At 40.4% G+C, this 22500-nt stretch overlaps 1 pseudogene; it reads left to right on the top strand.

Annotated features, from left to right (window-relative positions):
- The window catches only part of LOC140171213 (uncharacterized), an 87203-nt pseudogene that overhangs the window by 18134 nt on the left and 46569 nt on the right, over nucleotides 1-22500 (top strand).

Raw genomic sequence — 22500 nt, 5'->3', positions numbered from 1 at the left:
TACGGCCGGGCAGTTTCACAAGTTGCCGGCTCTATCATGCCATTCGCCGCCTGCTATTACCCACATTTTTTTAAAATAGAGAAATGCATGTAACTGTATTTGTAGCATGCAAACACACATTTTTAGTTTATTACTAAAAAATTCAATATTACTGCCATCTATCTTTCTTAAGTTAATATTATTAACATAAATAAAGATGGAAGCATTGATGTTTACATAAATGAACAATTTTAAATTTTTAACCCTGCAAAAATATCTATTTCACATTGTATGAAATGTGACTTAAACACCACTAAACTGCCCAGAATTGATCAAAATGATCCCAGCAAAAATATTCCATTATACAGTAAAATAAAAACATTTACACACATGTACCGGTAAAGGAAACAAGACAAATTCACATCATTATTTATTTCAAAGTTTCCATTGTCATAACACATATTAAAAGAGGAAACAGGAAAATGGATTCTGCCCAGGAATCAAACCCAGGATCTCAGTATCATAATTTTTGGAATAGTCAAATAAAAATTTTATGAAGTGAGGCTCAGGCAAACTTGCACTATAATAAATGAGAGAAAAAATCAGAACCGTTCAGATTCGAACCAGCGTGCACTCACAAAACACTTGACAGAAATCATGATGTATACATCAAGATTGATGATACTCTAATAATATTAAAATATTATTAGATTATCATCAATCTTAATCTACCCCCCAAGCAGGTACGTACTAGAGTTTGTATTGATCATATGTGCGTAACTGTCTGAAGCCTGTACCATTACAAAGAAGCAGACTGGGATATGAGAAGAGAACAAAACACAGAATCAGTTACTGTCATGAATAATAAATGTTATCGAATTTGGTGTTGTATTTTACAGAACTTGATGATTGTGGACCAGCTGATGCTTGTAGAATTTTGACAGTTCATCTGGGAGGATCGCAAATTTGTAATAGTTAAAATATTGGTAAGTGACATTGTGTCAATTGCATGCATTGCATAATTTAAAGGAATCATTAAAAGTGTTCAAATGTAATGCCCAATGTTGTATGAAACATGAACCTTTGATTCAATACTTATTTGTTGTGAACACAGAACAGTGCTCAACAAAATTGTTTTGTCCAAAACTACAGTTCATCCAATTTTGTTTTTTCCAACTACAATTTGTCTAAAATATGTTGGTCCAAAAGATATTTCATCCACACATTCTTTGGTCCAACAAAAATGTAGTCCAACATTATTGGTCTAATTTTTTCTTATGCGTAGAACAATTTTTCTGTTGGCCAAAATTATGGAATAAAGTAAGGTTTGGACTAAAATCAAGGGGGACAAATGGTTGGTCAAAACTCAGTTGGATGTACTTCAAAGCAGCCCTTGAATTAACCCATGGCACCCACGGCATAATGCTGTGGGTGCCCACTCCCATTGCTGTAATGCCCTCAAAATATGTCCTTTACCGACGGCAGTCACTTGCCGTGCCCTCTAATGAAGTTGCCTTCGGTGCCCCAGCCCTGCCCCTTCATTATAAAATCATCTATCAGACTGTTTGTGTGTGTTTTCTTCGCTTTTAGGAAATTGCCTTGGTGCCCATCTCAAATTTTCAACAGTTGCCTTGATGCCCTCTTGAAATATTACAAACTACTGTGCTGCCTTGCCTTTTCAGTGAAAATCCAAGGCAATTATTAACTTGCCCTAAAAAAGTTGCCGTGCCCCTTCAGATCCTTAATTCGAGGGCTGCTTCAAAGTCCACAAATTGTCAGACAAGAATTGTTTTCCTATGCTCGATGGAGATATATGCACCAAAGAATAAATCGGTTTTTTTGGGGGGGGGTGACAAATAGCTTTTATTAATTTTGGTTAAAATCCAATTACTAGGCTGGTGCAATCCTACCTCAAGTCAAAATTAACAAACTGCAGAAGTGGGACTATATCTGTAGATATATGAAGCAAGCCATCCATTTTCTCCAACACTTTGAAATCTATCGTTGGTAGGTATTGATCTAGTATTTAGCAAGCACTTCTTTTACATGTATTTATCTTTAACTAAGTTTGTGTGTAATCTATAGTCAGGGAGAATCTAGGGCAGGGTGAAAACTGGGACCTGTATTGATGTTGTGTAGTGAGTACATAAGGCATGGGCGTGCGTAATCATTACCTCTGTCGCATTCATTGCCTGTAGTCTTCAATAGCTTCGCTTATGTGGCTTCAAGTTTGATCATGGCATTGTAAGGTATCAGAAAGACTGCTGAACCAATACTTTGTCATCTCAAGTAAGTCATTTTCCATTTAATGCATCCAAAAAAATTTGATAATGAAATTGCAAAATTCAAATATTTTCAAAACATTTCTGGCTAATTGCATACACCCACTCTCGTCATGCATGCGCAGAGTGATGGTTAATTTCTAAGGGTATATCTGTAGGTCTTCATCATTAACAAGGAGGAGCTGGTGAAATTTACACTCCAGGGAAGATGCACTACACCCATACAAGAAACGGGAAGTATGAGAATGAGACAGGTGCAATATGCGAATATCAAATACGATGTTAAATATTGGTTTATCTGGTGTTACGTTAAGTTTTATAGGGATAATTTGGACCGCAGGCTAGGTAGTTTTTATGAGGTTTTTGTGAGCCATTCATTTTACTGATAGGAATTAGTTACATGTGACTGATGATGTGAGAATGTTGGTATGAATGTGGCACAAGGGGATACAGAAATGGGATGGAGAACGCTTTTGTTTAAAAAAAAAAAGAAGACATGACAAATGTCAATGCCTAAATATCTTCAATTAACCTTTGTGAGCAATTCACCATGTCTGACATAGTGACATTGTTTCATTTCCTGTGCTTAATAAGAATAGATGATAGATCAGTTGGCTTGGGTCGAGTTTTTGGTGATTGGTTTCAGTAACTACGATTTTCACCATTTGCTTAAAATGCTTTTCACCAAAGCAGCACAAAGGCATTTATTTTTTATTTATCCTTTCTTTATATAAGAGATATCCACAATTCAAAGTTTGTTGCCTCAACATTTATTCCATTTTTGTTCAAATTTAAGTTACGGCTCCATATGAACAGGTATATCTTTGAATTATATGCCTTTCCAATTTCTGTTGTATACTGGAATCCTGGTCTGTTTTACCAACCATCTATTGATGAGCACGTAGGCCAACATGTAACAAGTAGCTAATCTCAATCATCACTGTTATTATCCCCTCTCCTCCTAGATCTTATTCAAATACAATTTCCGGACTTTCTGATGATTAAATGTAAATATTTTGGGGAAAATTTAGAGTAATAAGCTGCGCTCTGTGATTCTGCACCAAAGCTAGGCATAAGCAATGAGATTGAGACTAAGTATAAACTATCAGCCATCTGGATATAGGATATTGTTTCGGTAAATGATCCTAGTGTGGCACGCGAATGAGCATTAATTGTGTTTCGTTCTACATACATGGTAATGATTGGAGAAATAGAGAGGGATCAGGCATCTGTTTTTCTAAGCCAATCAAGGTGTATGATAAAGCCTGTGTGGAGTAAGGTGGTAAGAAAAGGCATCATTTAGCAAAAACAGAGTTTCAGGTAAACATGTAATGAAAACTTTTATCATTGGTAATTGGTATCTACAGTGTTTATTGACAAATTAACACCATACCTGAGAAGGCTAAAGTAGAAAGTGATGCAAACAAGCTAAATGAGTCTAATGTCGATCAAAATCAAAATTCAGTGTTAAATTTTGTTGCATGAGCAATTCTTAAAGCATTTTTCAGCTGAAAACCCCACCATGATTACATGTAGTCTTATGGTTTCAGAGATATGGCCATTTAAATGTTGCTCAGAACAATAAAATACAAAGGAAGTTGAATACTAATTGGAGTATGGGCTATATTTGAATATCTCAAAATCAGTATTCCCTACATGCCACTCATTTTGCTTGATCCTATCCAGAAAGGATTGTCAAGAGAGATGCATGCATGTCTTAAGGTTCGTTCATACTACCACCGCATTTGCGATGCGTTGCTTTGCAAGTTAAAATGTATTTAACTTCATTGCGATATCGCAATGCAGTAGTTTGCAGTACCATGCAGTGCGGCAACACCCCGCATCGCAAAGCAACGTATCGCAAATGCGGTGGTAGTATGAACGGACCTTTACATGTTCAGTGATGTTTGTATTACAAAATGGCATTTCCTGAAAGATGTCAGTTAGTTAATAGCAATTGGCCCAAGTTGTGCCAGCTTGACTTACAAAAAACAACAAGTAAGCAAGTTGTACATCTTGTAGATAAATGATATTGATTTGATTGGGGCGTAATCCCTTCAAACAAGTGGTTCAATCTATAGGAAACAAATTTATCTTGTTCAAATGAAATGAAACATTAATTTTGTTCAAATATATTCGGTTACTAGAATGCATTTTTTGTCACAATATTGCTACTGTGCTAGTGCTAAAATTCTCCTAATTTTGAATATTGATTGTTGTGGCAAAAATGCAGCCCTGATACAGCAGACAATGTTTTTACTGTGTCAAATAAACTTGAGACATTATTACGTACCCTTTTACCTAAATAGACTTTTTTAAAGCGACAGGTGTACCACAAGTGCTTTAATGGAAACGGGCAACACCACTAATGAATAAAATGATATTCTATTTCACCATGCATGTAAGTCTTGAACAGAGCTTTTATACTGTTTTGGAACCAATTCAAGCTGAAATTGTCTAAATACCTGGGAGGGGTCATTGCGGAAAGAGAAAAATGTAGAAATTCATGCGTATGCTTGCGGGTACAATAGCCAAGAAGGAAGGAAACCTTTGATACATGCATAGTAAAGACCTAAGTGTTCCTGTTTGAATATCCGTTGAAAGCATGACAAAAGTATCGCTGAAAGAAATGTCAAAGAGTGCTGTAGGGTAGCTAGAATAGCCTCATTTGTAATGGCACAGTTTGTTAACCCCTATTCAACAGTGATACCTCAACAAGTGACCTGAACTTGTGGAGTGTGATTCATATGAATGTACATTATAAATTAGGGTTTCAATAGAACTGCGTCATGAGTGATGAGCATGTTTAAGCTTGTAGTGAGCTTGCAGTGGCTTATGTACAAGCCTGGGGAAATGCTCACCTGGTTTAAAGACCCATTTGAAATGTCTTGTTTAGAGACAGCTTGGAATACTTGTTAGGTTTCTATCTGGGTGAATGAGGCATTCTGATGAGTGCCACTGTTTTGATGTGAATGCTATATTTTAACCAATGTTTAATTTTGTTTAAATATTTTCTAATGATTTTTCCGTTCAGGACTGGGGTCAGATGTACTTCTGTATCAACATTGAAAGGGTCCTTACAAGATTATGAATGTTTTGAGTCATCCAGTAGTATAAAATAGACAAAAATATGAATCAAATACTGGACTCACCAACGATTTTTTCAGTAACGTTGCGACCCGTTCACCGGGTCTTCATCAGACTGCGCAGAGACTTGACTGATGGTTTGGTCACGTGATGGTAATCGGCGAGGAAGTAGTTTCACGGTGGGGTCCCAGGCGTGTGATAGCAGGAAGCGGAGGCCCCCTTGTTGAGTACTGGCTGCTCAGCTCTTTCCCGGATGGATTCTTTCACTCCCCTCTCAAACCACCTGTTTTTGTATAATGCTTGTTCTCTATTTAATGTAGTTTTATGATCTCATATGTGCATGTAATTTCCAGAAATGGATTAATAAAGTTTAACTTGACTTGACTTGACCTCTCCTCCTTGTCGAAGATTATGATGTCGTCGGCATTGAATTGGTGGCCAGAGAGTTTTGAATGGGTGAAGACTGCGGAGTCCTGGTTTTCGTTGGAACTTTCTCTCCGGTTTTGATTGAAGCGAGCTTTAATAGACTGCTTTGTCTCTCCTACATAAGACTGGGCACAGCTAGTTTCAGAGCATGTGAGTCCATAAACTAGGTTAGACTGTTTGTCTTTTGGAATTCCTAGACTGTCTTGTTCAAGTTAACCCTGATAACACCCTTAGTACCACTGTTTACAGGAAACCGACCCATACTGACCAATACCTTCAGTTTGGGTCACATCACACCAATAACTACTTGGCATGATACTTGGCTGCAGGTTTCTCAGTGGTACCCAGAACTTTAGGGTCAAATGTCATTTCATTTGGTGTCATCGTTAGCAATTATGGATTCTTTATCAATTTCATTAGGTCAAACTTATATTGTTAGAAAAATAACATGAAACAGCCCAAATAGAGGATGCAAAAGCAGGTAACACTTTTACTTGCGATCTCATGTTTCACTGTGTAATGTTTGGTATGACCTACATGTAAATGAGTGTACACAAGTTCTAGTATTATAGCAGACCTACTAATTGTAAAAAATCAATTGGTAACCTACTAACTAGGCCTATATTTTATCAAGGAAAGGTGCTTGAAACAAGGGAATGTGTACATTGAGAGATTTGTAAATTTCCACAGATTTTACCTTTTTGGGTGTCTGCCTGACATGCTGAATGTGTAGAAGTGTCTGATTGATTTTCTTGTATGGTTCATCTGAAGTTCAGTGATTTGCTTTGTTGATTGAAGCTGAAATGTAAGGGCTGAACTTTAGCACTTGTTTTGGTGCTAGATCATTTTTTTCTTTCAAAGGTCTACATGCACTGTGATGCATGTCATTTCTTTAGAGCGTGTTCACAGACAGTTAATCCATAGATTACATGTACCATAACCAAATAATGACACATACGTGAAATGGTGTAACTCCCTATGAAAATTCCTGCCCCCTTTTGCTCCCCCCTCCTTTTTGTTCCTGGCCATCCTGCTATTTAAAATTTGTAACCCTTTTTAGCCCACTTCTGACCATTTTCATTTAAATTTTGACCCCCCCTCCCCCGTTAAAAGTTGCCTTGCCTCAAAAAGTCTTGGCTACACCACTGGATAAAGTAGTTTTGTCATGTTAGGTCTATTTGTTAGAATGTTGAAATTACTTGATGTTACATGAAGTATAAATAGACTTTACAATTACATCAAGTTATGTGTACACCTATTCTAGGAGGGGAAATATTGGAATTTATGTTTTTTTATGCAGGAGAGCTGTGCACCCTGAAAATATATAGCCTATTGTAAGAACACTGTTACTAGTATTTTTAAACCCCTGATTCTCACATGGGTCTATACAGTATCAACACTAGAGCTACTGTGGCTCACAAGCCACAAATATCAGGCGGTGACTTCTGATTTACCTCATTTGACCTTTGACCGTGGGTAAACTCAGGTTGACAACTCATACTCTCTTAACTCAAGGATAATTTGCATTTAAGCCCAATCGGGCCTACTTTAACATTTGACCTTTCCTGACCAGTGACCTTGGATGACCTTTACTCCCCAGGTGTCAGGGATCATTTTCCATAAGTTACAGCCCGATCAGAACAACTCCAAATTTGTCCTGAACTTTGACCTTGGATGACCTTTATGGTTTCATACTCCTGAAGTGTCAGGAATCATTTTCTAATTTTCTGCAAGTTACAGCTTGATCTGAACAATTTTAAATTTGACCTGACCTTTGACCTCAGATGATCTTTGCAGTTTCATACTCCTGAAGTGCCAGGCATTGTTTTCCCTGAGTTACAGGTCGATCGGAGCAATTTTCAATTTGACCTGACCTTTGACCTCAGATGACCTTTGCAGTTTCATACTCCCCAAGTGTCAGGGATCATTTTCCCAGAGTTACAGTCCAATCGCAGCAACTTAAAATTTGACCTGACCTTTGACCTCAGATGACCTTTGTGGTTTTATACACCCCAAGGGTCAGGGATCATTTTCCCAAGTTACAGCCTGATTGGAGCAACTCTAAATTTGACCTGACCTTTGACCTCTGATGACCTTTGCAGTTTCATACTCCCCAAATGCTGCGGATTGTTTTCGTCTAGTTACAGCCTCATCGGAGCAACTTTTAACTTTGACCTGACCTTTGACCTCAGATGACCTTTGCCGTTTCATACTCCCTAAGTGCGAGGGATTGTTTTCCCGAAGTTACAGCCCCATCGAGCAGCTTTAACATTTGACCTTTGACCTCGGTTGATGTTTCATGATCCCCTTATCAATGATTATTTGTACATGTACATGTACTAAGTTTTAGCTCAATCGGACATATTTCCAAATTTTGGTAGAAACTATATATAGCATTTACCTAGTAGCCTTTAGTGTGCATGTATTGATTTTCATAAATGCATCATGGGAAGGAATAACATTTGACCACCAAACCCCCACCGCACAAATATTCACTATTATTGCGCAATCAGAGGCAACTATATAGCATTTACCATATACCCTTAGTGTGTATTTTCATAAATGCATCATGGGACACCATAATTTCCTGTGATTATTTAACTAACCACAAAATGGGCTATTCCACTGGGCGATTTTAGACACGTCCAGTTTGGTCCTTTCTGTGGTTAGGATACTATTTTAATAATATTTACTTCACTTTCTTGGAAACAATATGCTTGTTATCAAAATAGCAGACAAGCTGTCTCCCAGCACAAGTTACTTACCACATTGCTGCCTCTAAAGATAGCTGCTTCATTACATTTCATGCAAATATTTTCACAAAATGACCCCTATTAAGCCTTACATGAACTATGACCCCAATCTGTGGTACAACTTATTTGAAGCTTGGGCCAGCGGTTCTTGCTGACCATAATTGGTGGCCATAGCATGTTATTTAAAGGAGGATTAGCATTTTTAAGATTTGCACAAAACGACCCCTAATAACCTTTACGTGACCTTTGACCCCTATCCGTGTAGAAGTTTTATTAAGCTTAGGTCAGTGCTTCTTGTGGCCAAGTTTGGTCAAAACTGGTTCAAGCGTCTGGCACTAGTAGCAATTTTTGGTTCTACTAAAGAAGAAAGAAGAAGATTTAGGAGCTTCACAGTATATCAGGCGGATAAATCCGCCTGATATAATAACAATAACTGCAAGGTACGGCTACATGTAGAGTCCACTGAGATCATAGGATTCAATTTCAAACAAACCAAAAAATGCATCCAATTTATCAAGTAATTATCGCTGCATGGAGCTTACTACATTGTATGTGGGCGTTATGTGATTGGAGTTGCAGACTTGGTGCACAGCTTGCATAGCTCATGAAATTGAACTCGCGAGATTGAAGGGATATTAAAACAATGATGATGAGGAAAATTATGAATGGTTGGTAAATATATCAGGTTACCTGAGCAGGGAGAGATAGAAATTAAAATGAATGAGAGTAATGCCACGCCATGGTGGATTTCGCAAAGGCAGATTTGAATCGCGCGCTAGCCGCTAACCTAATCCTGCATGCCTTTCTCATAGAAAGGCGATTGGTCCGTATGCTGGCTAAGCAATCGCATATGAACACACTGATTTGAATCTGTTACTGCGAAATCTAACATGGCGTTACTCTCAACTTGAAAGAAGACACTCTGTACTCAGGCACAAATGTTAGCTCAGTGAATTTTGAACTTGTTTGTATTATCGTTCAGGCTAAAAAGTTGTTTGTTTGTGAATGTTTCCTCAAAATGTGGATATTTTTAACATTTCCTGTACCGGTACTAGTACTAAAAGTAGATCAGACTAGAGCAACTGTGCCCTTTGCAAGGGCACGAGGTAAGTTAGGCGTATGACTGTGATGACATCATCACGCAACAATACTGTGCAATGTTGACCTTTTCGGCTTCATATTCTGAGCAACGTTAAATTTGACCTCGGATGACCTTTTCGGTTTTACACTCCCCAAGTGTTAGGGATCATTTGCCGCAAGTTGCAGCCTGATCGGAGCAACTTTAAATTTGACCTGACCTTTGAACTTGGATGACCTTTCCAGTTTCATACTTCTCAAGTGTCAGGGATTATTTTCCCCGAATTGCAGCCCAATCAGAGCAACTTTAAATGTTACCTGACCTTTGACCTCGGATGACCTTTGCGGTTTAATACTTCCCAAGTGTGAGGATCATCTCCCCGACTTACAGCCCAATTGGACCAACTTCAAATTTGACCTGACCTTTGACCTCACATGACCTTTGCGGTTTCATACTCCCCAAGTGTCAGGGATCATTTTCCCCGAATTGCAGCCCAATCAGAGCAACTTTAAATTTGACCTGACCTTTGACCTCGAATGACCTTTGCGGTTTAATACTTCCCAGGGATCATTTCCCCGACTTACAGCCCAATTGGAGCAACTTCAAATTTGCCCTGACCTTTGACCTCACATGACCGTTGTGGTTTTATACTCCCCAAGTGTCAGGGATCATTTCCCCCGACTTACAGCCCAATTGGAGCAACTTTAAATTTGACCTGACCTTTGACCTCACATGACCTTTGTGGTTTTATACTCCCCAAGTGTCAGGGATCATTTTCCCCGACTTACAGCCTAATTGGAGCAATTTCAAATTTGACCTGACCTTTGACCTCACTTGACCTTTGTGGTTTTATACTCCCCAAGTGTCAGGGATCATTTTCCCTGAGTTACAGCCCAATCGGAGCAACTTGTAATTTGACCTGACCTTTGACCTCACATGACCTTTGTGGTTTTATACTCCCAAAGTGTCAGGGATCATTTCCCCGACTTACAACCTAATTGGAGCAACTTCAAATTTGACCTGACCTTTGACCTCACTTGACCTTTGTGGTTTTATACTCCCAAAGTGTCAGGGATCATTTTCCCCGACTTACAGCCTAATTGGAGCAACTTCAAAATTGACCTGACCTTTGACCTCACTTGACCTTTGTGGTTTTATACTCCCAAAGTGTCAGGGATCATTTTCCCCGTCTTACAGCTTCATTGGAGCAACTTCAAATTTGACCTGACCTTTGACCTCACATGACCTTTGTGGTTTTATACTCCCAAAGAGTCAGGGATCATTTTCCCCGACTTACAGCCTAATTGGAGCAACTTCAAAATTGACCTGACCTTTGACCTCACTTGACCTTTGTGGTTTTATACTCCCAAAGTGTCAGGGATCATTTTCCCCGACTTACAGCCTCATTGGAGCAACTTCAAATTTGACCTGACCTTTGACCTCACATGACCTTTGTGGTTTTATACTCCCAAAGTGTCAGGGATCATTTTCCCGACTTACAGCCTAATTGGAGCAACTTCAAATTTGACCTGACCTTTGACCTCACTTGACCTTTGTGGTTTTATACTCCCGGTGTCAGGGATCATTTCCCCGACTTACAGCCCAATTGGAGCAACTTTAAATTTGACCTGACCTTTGACCTCACATGACCTTTGTGGTTTTATACTCCCAAAGTGTCAGGGATCATTTTCCCGACTTACAGCCTAATTGGAGCAACTTCAAATTTGACCTGACCTTTGACCTCACTTGACCTTTGCGGTTTTATACTCCCTAAGTGTCAGGGATCATTTCCCCGAGTTACAGCCCAATCGGAGCAACTTGTAATTTGACCTGACCTTTGACCTCACATGACCTTTGCGGTTTCATACTCCCCAAGTGTCAGGGATCATTTTCCCGAGTTACAGCCCAATCGGACAACTTTAAATTTGACCTGACCTTTGACCTCACATGACCTTTGTGGTTTAATGCGGTCATATTTCAACATTTTACTTACCCTCACCCCTTATTCACCATTATTCGTCATCTGTAGAAACTATATAGTGGGATTATTGATTTTCATAAATGCATCATGGGAAGGCGTGATGCAGTTTTACCCACACACACCCCCACACCATCAGTGGAAATGATGTAGCTGTTTATATCTAGCATACAGGCATCACATCACAAGTTACACTCAAGATATGTAACAAAATTGGCATCTGAACATACCTCAGTTTGTTTCGTGTGAATCGCCCACTTGGGGTTTCATACACCCCAACTGGGCTGTTCAGTTGAAATTCATACAACCTCTCCGGAAGACATTATCTTAATCTCCCACACAGGCGTGTGAATTTGAATGGGCCTACCTCAATGGGTGACTCCGTTTGTAATATTCACTCCCTGTGTGGACGATTCCAGTCATGTCTTGCATGAAGGGTGTGTGGATTGCAGTTGGAATGCCAAAATTTACACGTTTTGATGTATGGATTGCAGCTGCAATAGCCAGGCAGCGACTGGTATGATAGAGCCGGCCACTTGTGAAACCGCCTGGCCGTATGACATTTTCCACACGGTTGACGATGGAAATTTACTGAATTTAGAGAATGCACGGCACTCACCACCTGGCACTAGAGCGAATCCAGGCGAAATTTTACACGTTTTGAAGCACAGACAGCAGAACCATTGTAGTGGTTATCTCTTGTTTATCAAAACACTAGACTAGATGTCTCCATGTTTTGCCCCTAATTATAATGGGGGGTGCGGCACATATGAGGCAAAAATGACCATTTTGACCCCTGTGACCCCTGGATGACCTCCGATATTAAAACTTTTTAAGACTTTTGTAGCCACTTACCCAATACGGCTTGGCTATGCGTTTGGTCCACATCCGATCACGATACCTCAACAAGTGACCTGAACTTGTGGAGTGCGATTCTTTAAAAAAATATATGAATGTACATTGTAAATTAGGGTTTCAAAACTTTCAAGAGAACTGCGTCATGAGTGATGAGCATGTTTTGCAGCTTGTAGTGAGCTTGCAGTGGCTTATGTACAAGCCTGGGGAAATGCTCACCTGGTTTAAAGACCCATTTGAAATGTCTTGTTTAGAGACAGCTTGGAATACTTGGTTAGGTTTCTATCTGGGTGAATGAGGCATTCTGATGAGTGCCACTGTTTTGATTTGAATGCTTTATGTTTTAACCAATGTTTAATTTTGTTTGAATATTTTCTAATGATTTTTCTGTTCAGGACTGCGGTCAGATGTACTTCTAGGTATACATCAACATTGAAAGGGTCCATTGAGTAAAGTGAGGTATAATCAGATTATGTTCAAACTATGTTCACAGGACAAAGGTCAAAGGTAATTTTCCCAATTGCTTTCAAAATCCTGGGCTTCTCCAACACAATGTTCACCAGCACAGTGAATTTTTATGCAACTACTTGGCATGATGCTTGGCTGCAGGTTTCTCAGTGGTACCCAGAACTTTAGGGTCAAATGTCATTTCATTTGGTGTCATCGTTAGCAATTATGGATTCTTTATCAATTTCATTTGGTCAAACTTATATTGTTAGAAAAACAACATGAAACAGCCAAAATAGAGGATGCAAAAGCAGGTGACACTTTTACTTGCGATCTCATGTTTCACTGTGTAATTTTTGGTATGACCTAAATGAGTGTACAAGTTCTAGTATTATAGCAGACCTACTAATTGCAAAGAATCAACTGGTAGCCTACTAGGCCTATATTTTATCAAGGAAAGTTGCTTGAAACAAGGGAATGTGTACAGATTTTACCTCTTTGGTTGTCTGCCTGAAAGTGTCTGATTGATTTACTTGTATGGTTCATCTGAAGTTCAGTGATTTGCTTTGTTGATTGAAGCTGAAATGTAAGGGTTGAACTTTAGCACTTGTTTTGGTGCTAGATCATTTTTTTTCTTTCATCAAAGGTCTACATGCACTGTGATGCATGTCATTTCTTTAGAGCGTGTTCACAGACAGTTAATCCATAGATTACATGTACCATAACCAAATAATGACACATACGTGAAATGGTGTAACCCCCTATGAGAATTCCTGCCCCCTTTTGCCCCCCCCCCCCTCCTTTTTGTTCCTGGCCGTCCTGCTATTTAAAATTTGTAACCCTTTTTAGCCCACTTCTGACCATTTTCATTTAAATTTTGCCCCCCCCCCCCTGTTAAAAGTTGCCTTGCCTCAAAAAGTCTTGGCTACACCACTGGATAAAGTTTGTCATGTTAGGCCTATTTGTTAGAATGTTGAAAATACTTGATGTTACATGAAGTAATAGACTTTACAATTACATCAAGTTATGTGTACACCTATTCTAGGAGGGGAAATGTTGGAATTTATGTTTTTTTATGCAGGAGAGCTGTGCACCATGAAAATATATAGCCTATTGTAAGAACACTGTTACTAGTATTTTTTAAACCCCTGATTCTCACATGGGTCTATACAGTATCAACACTAGAGCTACTGTGGCTCACAAGCCACAAATATCAAGCGGTGACTTCTGATTTACCTCATTTGACCTTTGACCGTGGGTAAACTCAGGTTGACAACTCATACTCTCTTAACTCAAGGATAATTTGCATTTAAGCCCAATCGGGCCTACTTTAACATTTGACCTTTCCTGACCAGTGACCTTGGATGACCTTTACTCCCCAGGTGTCAGGGATCATTTTCCGCAAGTTACAGCCCGATCAGAACAACTCCAAATTTGTCCTGAACTTTGACCTTGGATGACCTTTATGGTTTCATACTCCTGAAGTGTCAGGAATCATTTTCTAATTTTCTGCAAGTTACAGCTTGATCTGAACAATTTTAAATTTGACCTGACCTTTGACCTCAGATGATCTTTGCAGTTTCATACTCCTGAAGTGCCAGGCATTGTTTTCCCTGAGTTACAGGTCGATCGGAGCAATTTTCAATTTGACCTGACCTTTGACCTCAGATGACCTTTGCAGTTTCATACTCCCCAAGTGTCAGGGATCATTTTCCCAGAGTTACAGTCCAATCGCAGCAACTTAAAATTTGACCTGACCTTTGACCTCAGATGACCTTTGTGGTTTTATACACCCCAAGGGTCAGGGATCATTTTCCCAAGTTACAGCCTGATTGGAGCAACTCTAAATTTGACCTGACCTTTGACCTCTGATGACCTTTGCAGTTTCATACTCCCCAAATGCTGCGGATTGTTTTCGTCTAGTTACAGCCTCATCGGAGCAACTTTTAACTTTGACCTGACCTTTGACCTCAGATGACCTTTGCCGTTTCATACTCCCTAAGTGCGAGGATTGTTTTCCCGAGTTACAGCCCCATCGAGCAGCTTTAACATTTGACCTTTGACCTCGGTTGATGTTTCATGATCCCCTTATCAATGATTATTTGTACATGTACATGTACTAAGTTTTAGCTCAATCGGACATATTTCCAAATTTTGGTAGAAACTATATATAGCATTTACCTAGTAGCCTTTAGTGTGCATGTATTGATTTTCATAAATGCATCATGGGAAGAATAACATTTGACCACAAACCCCACCGCACAAATATTCACTATTATTAGCAATCAGAGGCAACTATATAGCATTTACCATATACCCTTAGTGTGTATTTTCATAAATGCATCATGGGACACCATAATTTCCTGTGATTATTTAACTAACCACAAAATGGGCTATTCCACTGGGCGATTTTAGACACGTCCAGTTTGGTCCTTTCTGTGGTTAGGATACTGTTTTTAATAATATTTACTTCACTTTCTTGGAAACAATATGCTTGTTATCAAAATAGCAGACAAGCTGTCTCCCAGCACAAGTTACTTACCACATTGCTGCCTCTAAAGATAGCTGCTTCATTACATTTCATGCAAATATTTTCACAAAATGACCCCTATTAAGCCTTACATGAACTATGACCCCAATCTGTGGTACAACTTATTTGAAGCTTGGGCCAGCGGTTCTTGCTGACCATAATTGGTGGCCATAGCATGTTATTTAAAGGAGGATTAGCATTTTTAAGATTTGCACAAAACGACCCCTAATAACCTTTACGTGACCTTTGACCCCTATCCGTGTAGAAGTTTTATTAAGCTTAGGTCAGTGCTTCTTGTGGCCAAGTTTGGTCAAAACTGGTTCAAGCGTCTGGCACTAGTAGCAATTTTTGGTTCTACTAAAGAAGAAAGAAGAAGATTTAGGAGCTTCACAGTATATCAGGCGGATAAATCCGCCTGATATAATAACAATAACTGTAAGGTACGGCTACATGTAGAGTCCACTGAGATCATAGGATTCAATTTCAAACAAACCAAAAAATGCATCCAATTTATCAAGTAATTATCGCTGCATGGAGCTTACTACATTGTATGTGGGCGTTATGTGATTGGAGTTGCAGACTTGGTGCACAGCTTGCATAGCTCATGAAATTGAACTCGCGAGATTGAAGGGATATTAAAACAATGATGATGAGGAAAATTATGAATGGTTGGTAAATATATCAGGTTACCTGAGCAGGAGAGATAGAAATTAAAATGAATGAGAGTAATGCCACGCCATGGTGGATTTCGCAAAGGCAGATTTGAATCGCGCGCTAGCCGCTAACCTAATCCTGCATGCCTTTCTCATAGAAAGGCGATTGGTCCGTATGCTGGCTAAGCAATCGCATATGAACACACTGATTTGAATCTGTTACTGCGAAATCTAACATGGCGTTACTCTCAACTTGAAAGAAGACACTCTGTACTCAGGCACAAATGTTAGCTCAGTGAATTTTGAACTTGTTTGTATTATCGTTCAGGCTAAAAAGTTGTTTGTTTGTGAATGTTTCCTCAAAATGTGGATATTTTTAACATTTCCTGTACCGGTACTAGTACTAAAAGTAGATCAGACTAGAGCAACTGTGCCCTTTGCAAGGGCACGAGGTAAGTTAGGCGTATGACTGTGATGACATCATCACGCAACAATACTGTGCAATGTTGACCTTTTCGGCTTCATATTCTGAGCAACGTTAAATTTGACCTCGGATGACCTTTTCGGTTTTACACTCCCCAAGTGTTAGGGATCATTTGCCGCAAGTTGCAGCCTGATCGGAGCAACTTTAAATTTGACCTGACCTTTGAACTTGGATGACCTTTCCAGTTTCATACTTCTCAAGTGTCAGGGATTATTTTCCCCGACTTGCAGCCCAATCAGAGCAACTTTAAATGTTACCTGACCTTTGACCTCGGATGACCTTTGCGGTTTAATACTTCCCAAGTGTGAGGGATCATCTCCCCGACTTACAGCCCAATTGGACCAACTTCAAATTTGACCTGACCTTTGACCTCACATGACCTTTGCGGTTTCATACTCCCCAAGTGTCAGGGATCATTTTCCCCGAATTGCAGCCCAATCAGAGCAACTTTAAATTTGACCTGACCTTTGACCTCGAATGACCTTTGCGGTTTAATACTTCCCAGGGATCATTTCCCCGACTTACAGCCCAATTGGAGCAACTTCAAATTTGCCCTGACCTTTGACCTCACATGACCGTTGTGGTTTTATACTCCCCAAGTGTCAGGGATCATTTCCCCCGACTTACAGCCCAATTGGAGCAACTTTAAATTTGACCTGACCTTTGACCTCACATGACCTTTGTGGTTTTATACTCCCCAAGTGTCAGGGATCATTTTCCCCGACTTACAGCCTAATTGGAGCAATTTCAAATTTGACCTGACCTTTGACCTCACTTGACCTTTGTGGTTTTATACTCCCCAAGTGTCAGGGATCATTTTCCCTGAGTTACAGCCCAATCGGAGCAACTTGTAATTTGACCTGACCTTTGACCTCACATGACCTTTGTGGTTTTATACTCCCAAAGTGTCAGGGATCATTTTCCCCGACTTACAACCTAATTGGAGCAACTTCAAATTTGACCTGACCTTTGACCTCACTTGACCTTTGTGGTTTTATACTCCCAAAGTGTCAGGGATCATTTTCCCCGACTTACAGCCTAATTGGAGCAACTTCAAAATTGACCTGACCTTTGACCTCACTTGACCTTTGTGGTTTTATACTCCCAAAGTGTCAGGGATCATTTTCCCCGAGACTTACAGCTTCATTGGAGCAACTTCAAATTTGACCTGACCTTTGACCTCACATGACCTTTGTGGTTTTATACTCCCAAAGAGTCAGGGATCATTTTCCCCGACTTACAGCCTAATTGGAGCAACTTCAAAATTGACCTGACCTTTGACCTCACTTGACCTTTGTGGTTTTATACTCCCAAAGTGTCAGGGATCATTTTCCCCGACTTACAGCCTCATTGGAGCAACTTCAAATTTGACCTGACCTTTGACCTCACATGACCTTTGTGGTTTTATACTCCCAAAGTGTCAGGGATCATTTTCCCGACTTACAGCCTAATTGGAGCAACTTCAAATTTGACCTGACCTTTGACCTCACTTGACCTTTGTGGTTTTATACTCCCGGTGTCAGGGATCATTTCCCCGACTTACAGCCCAATTGGAGCAACTTTAAATTTGACCTGACCTTTGACCTCACATGACCTTTGTGGTTTTATACTCCCAAAGTGTCAGGGATCATTTTCCCGACTTACAGCCTAATTGGAGCAACTTCAAATTTGACCTGACCTTTGACCTCACTTGACCTTTGCGGTTTTATACTCCCTAAGTGTCAGGGATCATTTTCCCGAGTTACAGCCCAATCGGAGCAACTTGTAATTTGACCTGACCTTTGACCTCACATGACCTTTGCGGTTTCATACTCCCCAAGTGTCAGGGATCATTTTCCCGAGTTACAGCCCAATCGGAGCAACTTTAAATTTGACCTGACCTTTGACCTCACATGACCTTTGTGGTTTAATGCGGTCATATTTCAACATTTTACTTACCCCTCACCCCTTATTCACCATTATTGCGTCATCTGTAGAAACTATATAGTGGGATTATTGATTTTCATAAATGCATCATGGGAAGGCGTGATGCAGTTTTAGCCCACCCCACACACCCCCACACCATCAGTGGAAATGATGTAGCTGTTTATATCTAGCATACAGGCATCACATCACAAGTTACACTCAAGATATGTAACAAAATTGGCATCTGAACATACCTCAGTTTGTTTCGAGTGAATCGCCCACTTGGGGTTTCATACACCCCAACTGGGCTGTTCAGTTGAAATTCATACAACCTCTCCGGAAGACATTATCTTAATCTCCCACACAGGGCGTGTGAATTTCGAATGGGCCTACCTCAATGGGTGACTCCGTTTGTAATATTCACTCCCTGTGTGGACGATTCCAGTCATGTCTTGCATGAAGGGTGTGTGGATTGCAGTTGGAATGCCAAAATTTACACGTTTTGATGTATGGATTGCAGCTGCAATAGCCAGGCAGCGACTGGTATGATAGAGCCGGCAACTTGTGAAACCGCCTGGCCGTATGACATTTTCCACACGGTTGACGATGGAAATTTACTGAATTTAGAGAATGCACGGCACTCACCACCTGGCACTAGAGCGAATCCAGACGAAATTTTACGCGTTTTGAAGCACAGACAGCAGAACCATTGCTTGTTTATCAAAACACTAGACTAGATGTCTCCATGTTTTGCCCCTAATTATAATGGGGGGTGCGGCACATATGAGGCAAAAATGACCATTTTGACCCCTGTGACCCCTGGATGACCTCCGATATTAAAACTTTTTAAGACTTTTGTAGCCACTTACCCAATACGGCTTGGCTATGCGTTTGGTCCACATCCGATCACGGATGTAGCACTAGTAGTCAATTGTGAGAAAGAAAGAAAGAAAGAAAGAAAGAAAGAAACAACTAGAGCTACTGTGGCTCACAAGCCACAAATATCAGGCGGTGACTTCTGATTTACCTCATTTGACCTTTGACCGTGGGTAAACTCAGGTTGACAACTCATACTCTCTCAACTCAAGGATAATTTGCATTTAAGCCCAATCGGGCCTACTTTAACATTTGACCTTTCCTGACCAGTGACCTTGGATGACCCTTTACTCCCCAAGTGTCAGGGATCATTTTCCCCGAATTGCAGCCCAATCAGAGCAACTTTAAATTTGACCTGACCTTTGACCTCGAATGACCTTTGCGGTTTAATACTTCCCAGGGATCATTTCCCCCGACTTACAGCCCAATTGGAGCAACTTCAAATTTGCCCTGACCTTTGACCTCACATGACCGTTGTGGTTTTATACTCCCCAAGTGTCAGGGATCATTTCCCCGACTTACAGCCCAATTGGAGCAACTTTAAATTTGACCTGACCTTTGACCTCACATGACCTTTGTGGTTTTATACTCCCCAAGTGTCAGGGATCATTTTCCCCGACTTACAGCCTAATTGGAGCAATTTCAAATTTGACCTGACCTTTGACCTCACTTGACCTTTGTGGTTTTATACTCCCCAAGTGTCAGGGATCATTTTCCCCGAGTTACAGCCCAATCGGAGCAACTTGTAATTTGACCTGACCTTTGACCTCACATGACCTTTGTGGTTTTATACCCCCAAAGTGTCAGGGATCATTTCCCCGACTTACAACCTAATTGGAGCAACTTCAAATTTGACCTGACCTTTGACCTCACTTGACCTTTGTGGTTTTATACTCCCAAAGTGTCAGGGATCATTTTCCCCGACTTACAGCCTAATTGGAGCAACTTCAAAATTGACCTGACCTTTGACCTCACTTGACCTTTGTGGTTTTATACTCCCAAAGTGTCAGGGATCATTTCCCCGTCTTACAGCTTCATTGGAGCAACTTCAAATTTGACCTGACCTTTGACCTCACATGACCTTTGTGGTTTTATACTCCCAAAGAGTCAGGGATCATTTTCCCCGACTTACAGCCTAATTGGAGCAACTTCAAAATTGACCTGACCTTTGACCTCACTTGACCTTTGTGGTTTTATACTCCCAAAGTGTCAGGGATCATTTTCCCGCACTCACAGCCTCATTGGAGCAACTTCAAATTTGACCTGACCTTTGACCTCACATGACCTTTGTGGTTTTATACTCCCAAAGTGTCAGGGATCATTTTCCCGACTTACAGCCTAATTGGAGCAACTTCAAATTTGACCTGACCTTTGACCTCACTTGACCTTTGTGGTTTTATACTCCCGGTGTCAGGGATCATTTCCCCGACTTACAGCCCAATTGGAGCAACTTTAAATTTGACCTGACCTTTGACCTCACATGACCTTTGTGGTTTTATACTCCCAAAGTGTCAGGGATCATTTTCCCGACTTACAGCCTAATTGGAGCAACTTCAAATTTGACCTGACCTTTGACCTCACTTGACCTTTGCGGTTTTATACTCCCTAAGTGTCAGGGATCATTTTCCCGAGTTACAGCCCAATCGGAGCAACTTGTAATTTGACCTGACCTTTGACCTCACATGACCTTTTGCGGTTTCATACTCCCCAAGTGTCAGGATCATTTTCCCCGAGTTACAGCCCAATCGACAACTTTAAATTTGACCTGACCTTTGACCTCACATGACCTTTGTGGTTTAATGCGGTCATATTTCAACATTTTACTTACCCCTCACCCCCTTATTCACCATTATTGCGTCATCTGTAGAAACTATATAGTGGGATTATTGATTTTCATAAATGCATCATGGGAAGGCGTGATGCAGTTTTAGCCAAGATATCACCCACACACACCCCCCACACCATCAGTGGAAATGATGTAGCTGTTTATATCTAGCATACAGGCATCACATCACAAGTTACACTCAAGATATGTAACAAAATTGGCATCTGAACATACACCTCAGTTTGTTTCAGTGTGAATCGCCCACTTGGGGTTTCATACACCCCAACTGGGCTGTTCAGTTGAAATTCATACAACCTCTCCGGAAGACATTATCTTAATCTCCCACACAGGGCGTGTGAATTTGAATGGGCCTACCTCAATGGGTGACTCCGTTTGTAATATTCACTCCCTGTGTGGACGATTCCAGTCATGTCTTGCATGAAGGGTGTGTGGATTGCAGTTGGAATGCCAAAATTTACACGTTTTGATGTATGGATTGCAGCTGCAATAGCCAGGCAGCGACTGGTATGATAGAGCCGGCAACTTGTGAAACCGCCTGGCGTATGACATTTTCCACACGGTTGACGATGGAAATTTACTGAATTTAGAGAATGCACGGCACTCACCACCTGGCACTAGACGAATCCAGACGAAATTTTACACGTTTTGAAGCACAGACAGCAGAACCATTGTAGTGGTTATCTCTTGTTTATCAAAACACTAGACTAGATGTCTCCATGTTTTGCCCCTAATTATAATGGGGGTGCGGCACATATGAGGCAAAATGACCATTTTGACCCCTGTGACCCCTGGATGACCTCCGATATTAAAACTTTTTAAGACTTTTGTAGCCACTTACCCAATACGGCTTGGCTATGCGTTTGGTCCACATCCGATCACGGATGTAGCACTAGTAGTCAATTGTGAGAAAGAAAGAAAGAAAGAAAGAAAGAAAGAAACAACTAGAGCTACTGTGGCTCACAAGCCACAAATATCAGGCGGTGACTTCTGATTTACCTCATTTGACCTTTGACCGTGGGTAAACTCAGGTTGACAACTCATACTCTCTCAACTCAAGGATAATTTGCATTTAAGCCCAATCGGGCCTACTTTAACATTTGACCTTTCCTGACCAGTGACCTTGGATGACCTTTACTCCCCAGGTGTCAGGGATCATTTTCCGCAAGTTACAGCCCGATCAGAACAACTCCAAATTTGTCCTGAACTTTGACCTTGGATGACCTTTATGGTTTCATACTCCTGAAGTGTCAGGAATCATTTTCTAATTTTCTGCAAGTTACAGCTTGATCGGAACAATTTTAAATTTGACCTGACCTTTGAC

The sequence above is a fragment of the Amphiura filiformis genome, chromosome 15 (assembly GCF_039555335.1).
Source record: "Amphiura filiformis chromosome 15, Afil_fr2py, whole genome shotgun sequence".
Taxonomy (NCBI): domain Eukaryota; kingdom Metazoa; phylum Echinodermata; class Ophiuroidea; order Amphilepidida; family Amphiuridae; genus Amphiura; species Amphiura filiformis.
This window is presented reverse-complemented; position numbering and strand designations above follow the sequence as displayed.